Below are 16972 nucleotides of genomic sequence, written 5' to 3'. Positions count from 1 at the left end.
TTGGGCTTCAAGATTCTCGGTCTTTTAATTCTCGTCTGTTTAGCGGCTTGGTCGATCGACTAAGCATAGCGGTCGATCGACCGCTCTTCAGTGTACAGTAGCTTTTGGAACCCGCAGGTTGGTCGATTGACCGAAGGTAGTGGTCGATCGACTACTTGAGCTGATACTTGACTTCTTTAATCTCGTGGACTTGTCTTTTGGGCCTTGAAATGCGCACCAAGCTCGTTCCTTAAGTGAATACTTCACGTCAAATGCAATGCAAGATACTCGGGGACGGATTTAGCTCAATTTCCGTTGAATTCTTCACATTTCTGCAATAAAGCACAAAAACACGAAAGTAGACGGAAATAGGGGAAAATGTAGCATAAACTAATAAATGAGCTCTGAAATGCGTGTAAAATAGGGTGTAAAACATCATATAAAAGACACGCATCAATGATGATGAGCGATGTGTTAGATTAACATGTGAATTAAATAAGAACGAACGAAGACGAGAGAAAACAAGAAAGACGAGACCAACAGATGACGAAGGAAGAAGAAGAGAAGCAGGAACGGCGACAACCTCAGGAAGAGGCGCAGCAAGTGTTGCGTCCTTTCCAAGAGGCGCAGCAGTTGCTGCGTCCCTTCTCGACGTATGTCTTCTGTTAATCCGTAAAAAGTGTTTAAACAAAGGGTTTTAGAAATCGGTTTTAATTATATTTTCGACATAAATCTTACAATATGATTACAAAAAATAAAGAACAATAATAAAAGAGAGATTTACACCCTCAGACTTACATGTTTCACGAAACGAGATGAACTAAGTTTACGATTAGTGATGCTCGACTCGAATGTAGACGAAAGTGCCCTCGTAAGAGGAAAACGATTAATATTAATTAAGTTGATTATTGTGGAGTTGGTCAAATTGGTCGGTCATGCAAAACGAGGCTGGTACTCAGAAGGATCCGAGCTTACGTGGTCGAAAGTTCAAGCACGTAGACGCCAAAAAGTAAGAACGTGGTCTAGAATGCAAAGGGAGAAGAGGGCGGACACTCGCGTGAGAAATATGTGAGACCGAAGGTCTCTATTTATACTAATCACGGAATTAGGGTTTAGGAAAGGAGAGAAAGATCCGGAAATAACCGACAGGTTAAACACATAAACTTGGACAAAAAGAAAGCCTTGAGGAAGAGGCACAGCAGGTGCTGCGTCCCTTGAAAGAGGTGCAGTAGGTGCTGCGTCCCTTGGAAGAGGCGCAGCACCTGCTGCGTCCTTTCCTCAGCGGGTTCCTCCTGCGCAAGAAAGCGCGTTTGACAGCCTGTCGTATTTTAGGCATAACTTTCTCTACAAGACTCGGAATAAGGTGATTTCGGTGGCGTTGGAAAGCTAAGAAAGAAATCTAGAACTTTCTGTGAAATAGGCCTGGCCCAAAAAAGTCATTATCACCTCGTAACACGGGCCCAAAAGTTCGGATTGACATTTTTACTAAATGAAATGCACATTTTGTAATGTAAACTTTTAGTTTAGCCTAATGAAGTGACATGAGACTCAAAATGAGATATAATCATTACATTTTATGACATCCTAACTTTAGGTAGACAAGCCCATTGCTTTGACTCGGGATTTGACGGTTTTTAGAAAATGAAGACGGTTTTAGGCCCGGACTCCAAATGTACTCTAATTACTGCCAAAACGACCGTATCGGCACGTAGATGACGACCATGAGGTAGACACAAGTATTTGAGCTATCACTTGACGATAAACTTATGAACTGTCACAAATCGTTCCGCGTACCAAACATGCGGCCCAATCATCACCGGGTGGTTTGCGGGAGGTGCAGAAATGAGGTATCTACACATTTTCACCCTGACCCAGATACGGAGTCCTCGAATGCTTTGCTACCGAGAACGGGACATACCTAATCTACCCTTAGGGTCCACTTTTTAGTGTGCTCACATGATAAGGAACATTTTCAAAAAGTACACCTCTTCGATTCATGATCAAGGAGGAATTATCTCAAATCAATTTTTCGAGTCACCAAACGGCTTTTACCGTCGTGACCCACACACCCTTCAAGGTCCTAACATCTCACTTAGGCACACATTCAGAACTACGATCTGGTTTGATTTCACATCACGTGAATACGTAGGCAGTCCTTCAAGGACACAACCATACACCTCAAAATCACTTTAAGGTCCTAACAACTCGCTTAGGCACACACAGTTAGAACTACGATCTGGTTTGATTTCGCAAACACGCGAATACGTAGGCAGTCCTATTACAAGGGCACAACCACACCCCCACACACATTTAATTTTCACACCTACAATTTGCAACCCATTGCACACACAGCTCAGAACTACGATCTGATTTGATTTCGCAAACACGCGAATACGTAGGCAGTCCTATTACAAGGACACAACCGCACACCCATTTCAATCTCAACCATCAACATCAATCCTCAAAAGCAGCCCACCTATCTGCAGAAAATTAATCTCATACCTCTTTACTGGGGGCTTATTCCTTAAGACGCCGCCCATCCGTTGTTTAGTCAAATTCCCACCTTCTCACTCTGGGGACTTCTCTTTCAAGACGCCACCCGTCCTTTATCCTCAAACATCTTTTGAGTCTCTAATACAGTCCGAAACAAACCGCCTATAGCTTAGTGCTCGGTTCGGACAATGACAAGGTCTTGGTTCCGCTCTCCGAATCATCAAAACTCGAGAAGGATCTCAAACAAGCAAACGGAGGCAAAGATGTCTGGAGAAGATAATCAATTCATGTTCCCCAGCTGAGCGAACCTTCTACCTCTGGGATTTGATACGCGTTGTCACCCTTTCTTAGCTAGGAGTTGCACTTACATGTGAAAAGTCTGTCAGAGTCAACCCCGTGTTATGTCGACACTGACTTTGTGTCACGTTCACGACTGCCGATATGTCAGTCTGTCGATATGCGTCCATGTGAGTCAATGTCCCAACGGTCACATGTCTCCAACCTATCCAAACACAGATCTACGAGTAACAAGACTCGCCTTTAAGCTTCACAACATTCAAAACTTCTATCTCCCTTCGCGTGAGAGATCACATGCTAGTTGCTTATATGCTAACTGCTCACATGCTTATGTGCTTATATGCTTACATGCTAGTTTGCTTATATGCTAACTGCTCACATGCTTATGTGCTTATACGTTTGCTTGTTATATGCTTGTCTATGCGACTGCGGATTTGTGTGGTCACTAACCATGCAGGTAATCTTGAGTAAACGCACTCCAACTGAGTACTGGGTTCTTCCCAACAAAAGGCGACCCGTCAAGTCCAAGGGGTTCAGCCACGTCGATTACATGGCTTATGCTACCTCCCAACGAGCAGCAACTCATATCCCCGGCGAGTCCTGAGAAGTTTCTAACTCCCCAGCGAGTGCCGATTTTCAAATGGAAGTCACACAGACTATTCCCCGGAGTCGATCTTTCGACCATCGATGGCTGGCGGGCCTTACTAGGCATCATGGCTGGCGAGCCTTTGTCCGCAAACACTCAAGGACATATCCGAAGAAGCCTCAGGTATGTCTCCTTCCTATGGCTGGCGAGCCTTTGTCCGCAAACACTCACGGACATATCCCGAAGAAGCCTTGGGTACATTTCCTTATCACAGTTGGCGAGTCTTTGTCCGCAAACGTGCAAGGACATATCCGAAGATGCCTCAGGTATGACTCCTTCTCATGGATGGCGAGCCTTTGTCCGCAAACACTCAAGGACATATCCCGAAGATGCCTCGGGTACATTTCCTTAACATGGTTGGCGAGCCTTTGTCCGCAAACACTCAAGGACACATCCCGAAGATGCCTCGGGTACATTTCCTTATCACAGCTGGCGAGCCTTTGTCCGCAAACGTGTAAGGACATATCCAAAGATGCCTCAGGTATGACTCCTTCCTATGGCTGGCGAGCCTTACAACGCATATGGCTGGCGAGCCTTTGTCCGCACACAAGATACGACTCAAGGACATATCCCGAAGATGCCTCAGGTATGACTCCTTCCTATGGCTGGCGAGCCTAAAATTGCACCACCTTCAACACCGGCTGGCGAGCCTTTGCGCGCAAAGATTGAAAGACGTATCCCGAAGATGCCTCAGGTATGATTCCTTCTTATGGCTGGCGAGCCTTTATACGTAGTCTAATGGACTTTAAACAACCCGAATCGGAAGTCAACAGACTTTAAAATGTTCCCGACGGCAGGTCCTTGACTCGAATCCCCGAGTCGCCTCGACGTCGCCCTTCCCGACGGCAGGTCCTTGGCTTAAACCCTTTTGAGTCGCCTTGGCGTCGCAATGGTATTCAGGTTGTAATCTTCGATTGACCTGGAGATCATACTTTGAATTTCGCCCTGTTCAAGCCTCAGTCAAAGTGGGGGCTCTGTAGATACCCAGTATCTACACCTTCCAAAAACCACCCGATGATGATCGGACTATAACGTGTTTTTGATATGCGTACGTGGATTGGCTATACATGAGAAGGTTTAATGCACTACTCGGATATGAAAAATGATTTCAAAAGTTTTCTAACTTCATTTGCATTAAAATAACACTATTTAGAGTTAAAACCGTCTTCGGACCCAAAACCGACTCAGAAACCCGCAACTCGAGTCAACCTGAGTCAACCCGAGTCAACCCAAATCTCAGATGTCAAAAATAATGCCATGAATGTCTTTATCATGTCATTTCCATTAAAATAACTCTATTTAGAGTTAAAACCATCTTCGGACCCAAAACCGACTCAGAAACACGCAACTCGAGTCAACCTGAGTCAACCCAAGTCAACCCAAATCTCAAATGTCAAAAATAATGCCATGAATGTCTTCATCATGTCATTTCCATTAAAATGACCCTAATTAGAGTCAAAACTGACACCGAGCCAAAAACCGACTCGAAATTCAAATTCGACTCACACAGGTCAAACCCGAGTCAAAGACACAAAATACCTACCCCAAATATCACCTAAGATGAAGCTTATACGGCTAATCAACCATCAAAGACCACAAATCACAACCAACAAAACATTGGTTAGAACAAATGCAAAATCCAAATTTGCGAAAGGGACAGTACACCCCATTGAGTCACGGGGTGGCTCGCGCCTCAATGGGGTGTCTCCTTAGCCTCCAAGCAAAATCAACCGACCTACCATCCTACATTTCTCTATAAATACCCACCATCGCACACCATAATATTCACGCGAGCGTCCGCCCCCTCCTTCTCCCTTAAACTTCTAGACTCGACTTCCTAAGTCAACAAATCGACATGTGTTTACGACCTGCCGATCGTAAACACAAGCCTTACACATTTCGTTTGGTACCGTCGCCGTGCATTCGACGACCCATTCGACCAACTCAACTAATCAATCAACATGTTTTAATTAACATATTTTCAACTCATTTTCAAAACTAAATCCTTTTTAAGGCACCTTTTTAAACTTCTTGATCGTGAGTAGTCGCTACGAGAAAACTTGTCTCTAAAGTCGTCTACGTCGCAAAATATCAATACACGTAAGTTTAAGAGTGTGAATATCTCACTTTAATTCATGTCTTTACTGTTTTGATGAGTTTATAAGCATGAACAATGCATAACACGATTCAAATATAGGTTAGACGAGCCAAAACTGAGTTTTGGCCTGAGACAGAAGCTCCTTGCTATGCAAAGAGCTTGCGCCTCTTGTGGGTCTCGGGTCAGACTCATCCGTGTTTGAGTTCGTCTTTCCTTCAACACTTTATTTTATTTTTACTTCTTTCCTTTTACGGTTTTTACCATTTCAAATGTTTTTATTCATTTCTATGATAAACATATTTTGACCATTTCAAAAATCATCCTTGGTTCTTTATACCATGACGGTTTATTCCGTGACCTGATGATATTGTTGGTCAATTACATTTTAATGGGTATTTTAGCACCCTTTTATTTTATTTAACATTTTTCTCATTTGTTTACATTTGTAAATATATTAGTCATAATTCATAATCATCCTTGGTTCTTTATACCATGTCGGTTTAATCCGAGTACGATGACAAACTTGACTAATTACAAATAATTGAACTTAACATAATTAGTTCAAATCAAACATTTTCCTTTTACCATTTTATTATGCTTTTCAAAACATGCAAATCCGACAACGAATATTACTAACACAATAGTAATTATTCCGAGTCATGCAAATCATATTTGCAAATCTTTCATCATAAATACGGTTTTAAATAACCTTTTCAAAAACCAGGAGACACCCCCTTGGGTCGGCTCATGGCTCGCGCCCCAAGGGACCGTCTGTTTTCACATTTCTAAACCAGGGCAGAGCCCCTTCCATCGCCAATAGGCTCGCGCCCCAAGGGGGCCGCCCGCACTACCTCTCATTTTTGGTACTTGTCTAGGACGATCCCGATTACGGTTAATCCGAATACATGACGGATCAGATTGACAAATTTGCATTTTTACACTTTGTCATTTGACACCCTTTTTTAACAAATGGATCGTGTTAAGCCTCATGACCCGAATTTGGTAAATGGATGTTTAATTTCCGTTTTCACATGAAAAATCAATCTAAATCCAACTTGACATCTTATGCTTGATATTTGGATTAACAAACCGACTTAGAAAGCTCACATGTTAGGTTAAACTCTTGGATGCGCATTCATGCATTTTAACCGTTCTATCAACTCTTGCACATAAACAACCACGATCGATCAGTAGAGGCCGCTAACGCGGGCGGGATTGGGTGTCCGATTAAAGGGCTTCCCAATACGTACCCTACCCCTTACTCAGAACCTTTGGATAGTGGATGGCCTTATCCAGGGCGTACGAGAGTCATTTTAGGCATAGAATGCTAAAAGGGGGACGTTTTCCTTATCTTTAGTACCTATGTCAAACGCTGCTTTGTGCTTCGATTTGACCGAGGTATAAAGTGGAATTCGAACGGGTTCCAGGCATCCCACAAATGCTTGGTGGCGACTCCGAACATCTCTACATCGTTTCGCGGCCCTTGCCGAGACGATACCGACCGATCTAAAGCGATCCGGTCGAAAGCATTTTACGCCGCCGAGTGTGGCTTTCAAAAGACCTCTGCATGTCCACAGTTTGGCCTGGCGTGCAGGTGGCCCGCGACCGCGGACCGGTAGGCGGCCCAAATCCGCAGACCGAGACGTGGCCCATGTCCACAACTACGTAAGCTTCAATCACAACACCAATTTTCCCCGTGATATATGCTTTTACGGTCATATAAATGATTATTAACCCAAATGGAAGACCGATCTAAAAACTATTTAACCCTCGGTTTACAAGGGGGTATGTTGTACACAATAGTGCTATCCTGTTCACCACACAAATCAGTGTGAATTTTAACCTTAATCCCATTTGCTCTACAGTATTACCCAGTACGCAGACCTACAAGCTCGACCAAATTGGGGCACTGCGCCCGGGAGGGCGCAGAGCAACAACTAGTGCAGCTAAAGGTTTATACTTTATATTCACTTGTCCTTGTCCTTTGATTTTTGCACAAAACCAATTAATAAATAACAGGTGGAATAAATTTGGTGTGAATGATCAAATTGCTCATCAATTCATTATTAAAATAGACAGGGCAACAGATGATTGAGATACCCCAATATGAAAAGGGACAACAAATGACCGGGATAAAGGGAGTAATATTTTTTTGTCGGATACTTTTAGTTTTAATACGGATTTAAGTCGGATAGGATATTAGGGGGATATCTCTCGTATAAAGGTTTATAATCACTTTGGGCGATATTTGAGTCGGTTGATATCTCATTTTGCTTTAAACTAGGGAGTAGTATTATTAATGTATCTATCTATAATTTATAAATAGCCTATATATTATTGGGGTTTGCTATATTCCGCCCCTTTTACTCATCCACCCCTAGCAAATTACCATTTTGCTCCTTGCTCCTTTATTCACTACCAACTTGTTTTTTTTTTTTTCATTTCCATATTCAAATAATTCCGCTTCAAAATTTTTAAAACCCGCTTCAAAAATTAAAAAAATTGAAATCCGCGTCAAAAATAACCAAAAAATTCGAAAAAAAAAACAACAACAATCAGTTCAAATCCTGGTGAAGAACAACAACAACCAATTCATCAACAACTAGGTGTGTTTGCTATTTTTTTTTTCAATCTTTTAATTTGTTATATTAGTGTAGTTTAGTTTATAGGGTAACTTAGGATAGGTAATATGGGACGAGATTAGAGCCAAATGTATAGATTTACTAGTTAATTGACGAATTGAACACGAAAAAAAACTGGAAATTTGGCCCAAACGTGTGGATTTCACGAAAATGGCAGGGCCAAATCGTGTGATTTACACGAAAAGATGTGGGTTGGGGGAATGTATATAGCGCGAATACGGCCTGGTTTGGACGTGTGAGGTACACGATATCGTGCCTAGCTTATTTCGTCATTCGTCTGGGTTACACGTTTCGGCCTGGCCTGTTTCGTGTTTCTCACGTTTTGGGCCTGACACATTTCGTGTAATCTACACGTTTCGACGTTTTTTTTTAACGTGTAACGCATATAAAAAGACGTAAGTTTTTTTTCTAAACGTGAAACGTATATAATTACGATAATAATATATTGTTTTTGTTAGTTTTATATGTTTTGAATTAGTTTGGTGGCATTAATTTACGTATTTATTGAATTAGTTTTACGTATTTTGTATAAATTTATTCATTTTGTTATAATATTTTCGTAGTTTGTTAATTGTTTATTTACTAATACAATTGTTGGATATTTTCCAGATGTCTGATGCCGATGAACTTAGAAATAAACTACATGCTTTTAATCGTCGAAAAACGTTAACGGTGAAGGCGGGATCTATTACTATTGGGTCGAGAGAGATATCGATGCCTGATAAGTCCAAATATTTCTATGCTGGGGAGTATTGGGAGAACCAGTGAACTTGAGGAGGAGGAACAAAATTATCAGGGGCCGGATGTAACACCCCTATACTCCAAGTGCCTTACCAGGACCACCCAGGTATAAGGATGTTACCATCTCGGTTACCCGAGGCAATGATAATCAAATAAACAATGAAGAAACAACATTTAAATAGGAATACTTAGTGAAAGGTTACAAACTCGAAACCAAAACCAAAAATACAAATACATGTTCTCAAACTGACTGTTTACTGTTCTAACTGAAATGCTATGGAAATACTAAGCTACAGCGGAAGACCTCTATCATCATATCGTGGCAATCCCAACTATCCCAGTACTCATCTCATATCTGCTCAATATCTGCTCACCATCCCCGAATGGATCACCGCAGTTTTAAAAACAATAAATCGGGTCGTACTATTTACACAAGTTATATAATCAACAAGATAAAGAACCAACACAAACTCAAGCAATCATACACAATCAGGCACTCCACTCCATCTCCGTCACCGACTGTCCACTGGACCAGCCCTGCCAGTGGGGGACCGCAGCCGTATCCACCAAATCCCCGCTCATCATACCGAGCGATAACCCTGTCCCATTAATGTGCACATCCCCTTCCGTGGCGGGTTCCACGAAGGGCGAAACTAGGGCGTGAAGCCACTCCCGCAAGTGACTCCACTCAGCCGAGAACGCATCTCGAGAACCACAGACAAACAATCACAATCACAATATCAACAACCGTCTGAATCAACCAAGTACACTAATTACAGCACAATCACCACACATTATGTAAGTAATACTGAGTAGGGAAACCCTACCTGGAAAGCACAATAATCAGACGATCTCACAGCTGATATCAAAAAGCTTCCTCTACGAATCCTCCTCCTAATTATACAAACATATAATCACTACCATGCATATGACACAACAAAATCCCCAATTCCCACTATTAGGGTTTAACTGACTTTGAAGAATTATAATAAAAACGGTATACAGGTCTTACCCTCGACGCAAGGATCACAACGATGTAAGGAAAGGTGAAATCCGACCTTCCAAGCTCCGGGATTTGCCAACAATGCGATTAAAGCTAATAACGTAGTTTGCTTTCTCTTCTCACAGTGATTAGGTTTTGAAAAGTGATTTAGGAACAATGACGGAAGTGTTTTATACTCTAATCGCATTATTAACAAAACCCGACAAAACAGCCCCCGTAAACCGGCTACTCGATCGAGTAGCTAAGGCACTCGATCGAGTGCCCCCTTACTCGATCGAGTACCCTAGTTACTCGATCGAGTACCCAACAGGTCAGAAACTATTTTATTTCGCAACACTCCCTTACTCAACAGAGTAAGGCCTACTCGATAGAGTACCCCAAGACTCATAAATACGTAGTATTACAGTCTTCCCTCCTTAAAAAGAACTTCGTCCCCGAAGTTCAAACCACAACAAAACAAAGACACACACTACGCATTCCCGACTCAACAACCAAAACAAAACTCAACATAAAACATGTCTCTAACCCAAACTCAACCCGACTCAACGATATAAAACTCATAAAACTCTTTGCGATCATCTCCTACCCCCCTAAAAGAAACAAGGTTACGTCCCCGTACCATACATACCTGATCAAAAAGGAAAGGGTAGCGCTCTCTCATGATATCCTCTGCCTCCCATGTAGCTTCCTCAGTCTCGTGGTTAGACCAAAGGATCTTAAGCAAAACTGTCTCACCATTCCTAGTCTTCCTAACCTTCCGGTCAAGAATCTGCTTAGGTACCTCAAGATATGATAAAGACTCATCTAGCTCTAAACTCTATGCCTCTAACACATGTGATGGGTCACTCACATACTTCCGCAACTGCGATACATGAAACACATTATGCACCCTCTCTAACGCGGCAGGTAAAGCCAGACGATAAGCAACTTCCCCAACTCGCTCTAAGATCTCATAAGGACCGATTAACGTCTGGCTCAGCTTGCCTTTCTTTCCGAATCTCATAACCTCACGCATAGGAGACACTTTCAGAAGAACCTTATCCCCAACCTGAAACTCTATATCCCGGCGATGTAGATCTGCATAACTCTTTTGTCTATCCTGAGCTGCTCTCATCCATTCCCTGATCATCTTAATCTGTTCAACCATCTCATGTACCATCTCTGGTCCTAGAACCATCTTTGCCTCAAAGACTGTCGTCCCAACAAATCGGACTCCTACATCTCCTCCCATATAAAGCCTCAAACGGTGCCATGCCAATACTAGTGTGATAGCTATTGTTGTAAGAAAACTCTATCAAATCCAACCTCTGTTCCCAGCTACCACCAAAGTCCATCACACAAGCTCATAACATATCCTCAAGAGTTTTGATTGTTCTCTCAGTCTGACCGTCTGTTGCAGGATGAAAAGCTGTACTCATCTTCAAAGTTGTTCCCAAAGATTCCTGCAACTATTTCCAAAACCGTGATATAAACCTCGCATCTCTGTCAGGCACTATGTCCTTAGGGACTCCATGTAACTTTAGCACATTCTTTCGATAAGCCATAGCCAATTGTGCTTTAGTCTATGTATATTTCATTGGAACAAAGTGAGCTGACTTGGTCAGTCGATCCACTATCACCCATATCATGTTATTACCCTGTTGACTCTTTGGTAAACCCACGATAAAATCCATAGAAATGGATTCCCACTTCCACTTAGGTACCTCTAAAGACTGAATCTTACCTTGTGGTCGTCGCTGTTCCCCTTTAACTCTCTGGCATGTTAAACAACGGGCTACAAACTCAGCTGTTTCTTTCTTCATCCCAGGCCACCAAAACGTGTTCTTCAAATCCTTGTATAGCTTGTCACCGCCTGGATGTACTGAATACGGTGTACAATGTGCCTCTGTCATGATTGTCTTTTTCAGCTCCTCATCATTAGGGACACACCACCTACCATCGAACCTCAAACTACCATCTGTATGAATAGAGAATCGAGACACTGTCCCTTTCTCTACTCCAGCTCTCCACTCCACCATCTTAGGATCTAAAGCCTGTTTACCTCGAATATCATCATAAAGATCAGGCTGCACTGTCAAATCTCCCACGGCATCTCCTCTCTGCATCATATGTATCCCGAACTTCCCCACCTCGTCTCTCAGCCTCATCAAAGATAGAGCTGTACACAGGGAGTGTACACTCTTCCTACTCAAAGCATCTGCAACGACATTGGCTTTCCCTTCATGGTAGATAATATCCATGTCATAATCGCCAATCAGCTTCATCCACCTCCTTTGTCTCATATTCAACTCCTTTTGAGTGAAGATGTACTTGAGACTCTTGTGATCTGAAAATACCTTAAAGGCCGCCCTATAAAGGTAATGTCTCCAAATCTTGAGAGCAAACACCACCGCACCCAACTCTAGATCATGTGTAGGGTAGTTCTCCTCATACGGCTTCAATTGCCTAGAAGCATAGGCAATCACCTTACCGTTCTGCATCAACACACATCCCAACCCATTCTTTGAGGCATCTGTATAAACCTCAAAGTTCTCAATCCCTTCAGGCAATGCTAAGATAGGAGCTGTGGTCAAACGCTCCTTTAATGTCTGGAACGCTTTCTCATAACTATCATCCCAACGAAACTTGTTCTCTTTCCTCATCAAAGCTGTCATAGGTCTAGCTATCATGGAGAAATCTTTCACGAACCGTCTGTAATATCCAGCTAAACCCAAGAAACTCCTAATCTCAGCGACATTCTTTGGTGCTTCCCACTTTTTCACTGCCTCAATCTTTGCCGGATCCACAGCTACTCCCTTCTTAGAGATCACATGCCCCAGAAAAGCAACTTTCTCTAACCAGAACTCACACTTAGACAACTTAGCATACAACTCATGCTCCCTCAAAGTCTGCAACACGATCTTCAGATGCTCCTCATGCTCCTCCTTAGTCTTGGAGTAGACTAAGATGTCATCGATAAACACCACCACGAACTTGTCCAAAAACTGTCTGAAGATTCTGTTCATTAAGTCCATAAACACAGCCGGTGCGTTAGATAACCCAAACGGCATCACCACATACTCATAATGACCATACCTCGACGTGAAAGTTGTCTTTGGTATGTCCACCTCTCTAATCTTCACCTGATGGTACCCCGACCTCAAATCAATATTGGAAAAGACTGATGCACCACTCAACTGATGCACCACTCAACTGATCAAACAGGTCATCTATCCTTGGCAAAGGATACTTATTCTTCACCGTCACTCGGTTCAGCTCTCTGTAATCTATGCACAACCTGAAACTCCCATCTTTCTTCTTCACGAAAAGAACTGGTGCATGTATCCCTTCTCTATCAGATCATCTAACTGTTTCCTGAGCTCCTCCATCTCTTTAGGACCCATCCGGTACGGTGCCTTAGAGATTGGCCCCGTCCTCGGTTTCAACTCAACGGTGAAGTCTATCTCCCTCTTCGGTGGCAACCCCGGAATCTCCTCTGGGAAAACATCTGCAAACTCTCCCACCATCGGTATCTGATCAACTGTCGGACTCTCTATCCGGTCATCTCTCACATGGCACAGGATCAAAGGACATTCCTTCCTTAGATAAGACTTCAAAGTGACAGCTGCAATCAACTTAACTTTGGGTTTGACTAGAAACCCACGATAAGACACACTAACACCCTTAGGTCCTCTCAAAGACACTTTCTTTTGATGACAGTCTATCTTAGCTTTATACTTTCCCAGCCAATCCATCTCGACTATCATCTCAAAACCGTTAAAAGGAAACTCTAGCAAGTCTACAGGTAGATCAACTTGAGCAACTATCATAGACACATCTCTAAACAACCTCCCACAAGATACAGACTCTCCCGAAGGTATAAAAACTTTCTCACTCATAGACTCATATACTCTCAAACCCAACCTTTTAACATGACTCGACGATACAAACGACTGGGAAGCCCCCGAATCAAACAAAACAAAGGTATGAATACCGTTAACAAGAAAAGTACCAGTGATAACATGTGCATCCTCCTCAGCTGCTTTCTTGTCCATCATGAACAGCTTTCCACTGGTCTTCTGTCCACCTCCCTGGACAGTACTGGCTGATGTGGTCGGCTTAGCACCCGACCCCTGAGTGTTATTGTTGTTCGTAGCTGGTTTCTGATAAGAATTACCGCCAACGGTTACCTCCACCCTGATAGCTCTGACTTCCCCGATTAGACCATGACCCAGACGGTCTATTGCTCGCATAACTCTGAGCAGGTCCTTGAGAATAGCTCCCCCGAGCCGATCCCTGAAAAACTCCAGGCATACTCGTACACTCATGTCTCTTGTGGCCTACACTGCCACAGCCATAGCAGGTCATACCCCAACTACCACTACTAATCACACGGCCACGCCCAAAGGAAGCCCCAGCACTGAACCCTGACCCAGAAGAGAACCCTTTAGTTTGGTTGCGGTTGCCTTTCTTGTGACTAGATTGGCCACCACCCTCACTCTCAGCCTTTCTTTTCTCCACACCTGCTCTCTCCTGAGCCATCTCTACTAGCCTCTCAGCTCTCCCAGCTCTCTCATAAGCTTCCTTAACATCAGTAAGGACTCCTACAGGTAGCTTATCCATGATCTTAGGGGTCAACCCCCTCTCAAACCTCAGCGCTAGGTTCTCCTCGCTCAAACCCATATCCTCAGCATACCTCGACTTCTCATTAAACTGCTTGTAGTACTCAGCCACAGACATGTCAGATGTCATCATAAACCCATCGAACTCCTCTCTCAGCTTACTTCTCACATGCTCCGGCACAAACTCTTTCCTCATGGCCCTACGGAACTCATCCCAAGGTATAGCACGTAAGCCTTAGTTGGCATACATCTCTCTGGCACTCACTTTCACCTTATCCCACCACTCACCAGCTACTTCCCTCAGGTAGAACGCAGCTTGCTCTACTCTCATCTCATCAGGACAGTGAACCAGGTCTAGTATGTTCTCCATCTCACGATACCAGTTGTCAAGAAGGTTTGGTTCCCCGGTCCCCTTGTACTCCTTTGGGTTGAACCTAGCTATGTAAAGCCTGATCTTAGAGTGATCAACCTCCTTATCCTTATTCACTTTCTTTATGGCCTCAGTAAGAGCATCTTGGTGCTCCAACATCTTAACAATATCATCCATATTCATGGTTTCAGCTCTCGCATAGTACGCGTTTCTCTTGGGCGGCATCTTGAAGCTATATATAAGAAAGGGTAGACGTAAACACACGCACTAAACCTCAAAACACGAAAACAGGCTGCCCAGGTGACACTCGATCGAGTACCCAAACCTACTCGATCGAGTAAGAGGCTACTCGATCGAGTGCCCAACATACTCGATCGAGTGCCTCGACTCCAGAACCCAAACAGACCTTCTGACCTCTAACATACTCGACCGAGTAGCCAGGCTACTCGATCGAGTGACCCCCTACTCGATCGAGTACCCCTAGTTACTCGATCGAGTACCCCAAAACTCGATTCTGGTTGCAAAATCGTCAAATACCCACTCGCTCGAGTTAAACCCACTTGACCGAGTATCTCACCTACTCGATCGAGTACCCCCCTACTCGATCGAGTCATGCTAACTCGCATAAACTACCCGCATGTTATCTCACATCTCCCAACATACTAAACAACATGACAAACGCAACATGTGATAAAACTAAGCATGCAATTCTATTAAGCTTTTCATATAATCAACGAAACATTGACGTCATATTATCAAACGCCACATAGTAATCATCCAACATGCTTTTCTATTCCAACAACAATTCTATACATCTCATCAATCTTTCATTCATATATCAATCCTCTACTCCAAACATCCAACAATTTACAAAATACTTCCATCACATCCACACACACAAGTTGACAAACATCACATACGACTCGACATACACCCCCCCATGTGACCGGTTCAAAATTGTAGGGCGATTTCGCGACTTTAGGACGTCTCCCAAGCCTTTGCATTAGCTCCTACAACCTTCACCCCGGGTTCATTTTAATTGACTCCCTATATTCATTGGGTTCATTGGTTACAGGTTTCAGGATCGTCGCTCTTATACCATTTTGTAACACCCCCATACTCCAAGTGCCTTACCAGGACCACCCAGGTATAAGGATGTTACCATCTCGGTTACCCGAGGCAATGATAATCAAATTAACAATGAAGAAACAACATTTAAATAGAAATACTTAGTGAAAGGTTACAAACTCGAAACCAAAACCAAAAATACAAATACATGTTCTCAAACTGACTGTTTACTGTTCTAACTGAAATGTTATGGAAATACTAAGCTACAGCGGAAGACCTCTATCATCATATCGTGGCAATCCCAGCTATCCCAGTACTCATCTCATACCTGCTCAATATCTGCTCACCATCCCCGAATGGATCACCGCAGGTTTTAAAAACAATAAACCGGGGTCAGTACTATTTACACAAGTTATATAATCAACAGTACATCAACCAACACAGCTCAAGCAATCAAACACAATCAGGCACTCCACTCCATCTCGGTCACCGACTGTCCACTGGACCAGCCCTGCCAGTGGGGGACCGCAGCCGTACCCACCAAATCCCCGCTCATCATATCGAGCGATAACCCTGTCCCATTAATGTGCACATCCCCTTCCGTGGCGGGTTCCACGAAGGGCGAAACTAGGGCGTGAAGCCACTCCCGCAAGTGACTCCACTCAGCCAAGAACGCATCTCAAAAACCACAGACAAACAATCACAATCACATTATCAACAACCGTCTGAATCAACCAAGTACACTAATTACAGCACAATCACCACACATTATGTAAGTAATACTGAGTAGGGAAACCCTACCTGGAAAGCACAATAATCAGACGATCTCACAGCTGATATCAAAAAGCTTCCTCTACGAATCCTCCTCCTAATTATACAAACACATAATCACTACCATGCATATGACACAACAAAATCCCCAATTCCCACTATTAGGGTTTAACTGACTTTGAAGAATTATAATAAAAACGGTATACAGGTCTTACCCTCGACGCAAGGATCACAACGATGTAAGGAAAGGTGAAATCCGACCT

Source organism: Silene latifolia, chromosome 2 (genome assembly GCF_048544455.1).
Source record: "Silene latifolia isolate original U9 population chromosome 2, ASM4854445v1, whole genome shotgun sequence".
In the NCBI taxonomy this organism is placed as follows: domain Eukaryota; kingdom Viridiplantae; phylum Streptophyta; class Magnoliopsida; order Caryophyllales; family Caryophyllaceae; genus Silene; species Silene latifolia.
This window is presented reverse-complemented; position numbering follows the sequence as displayed.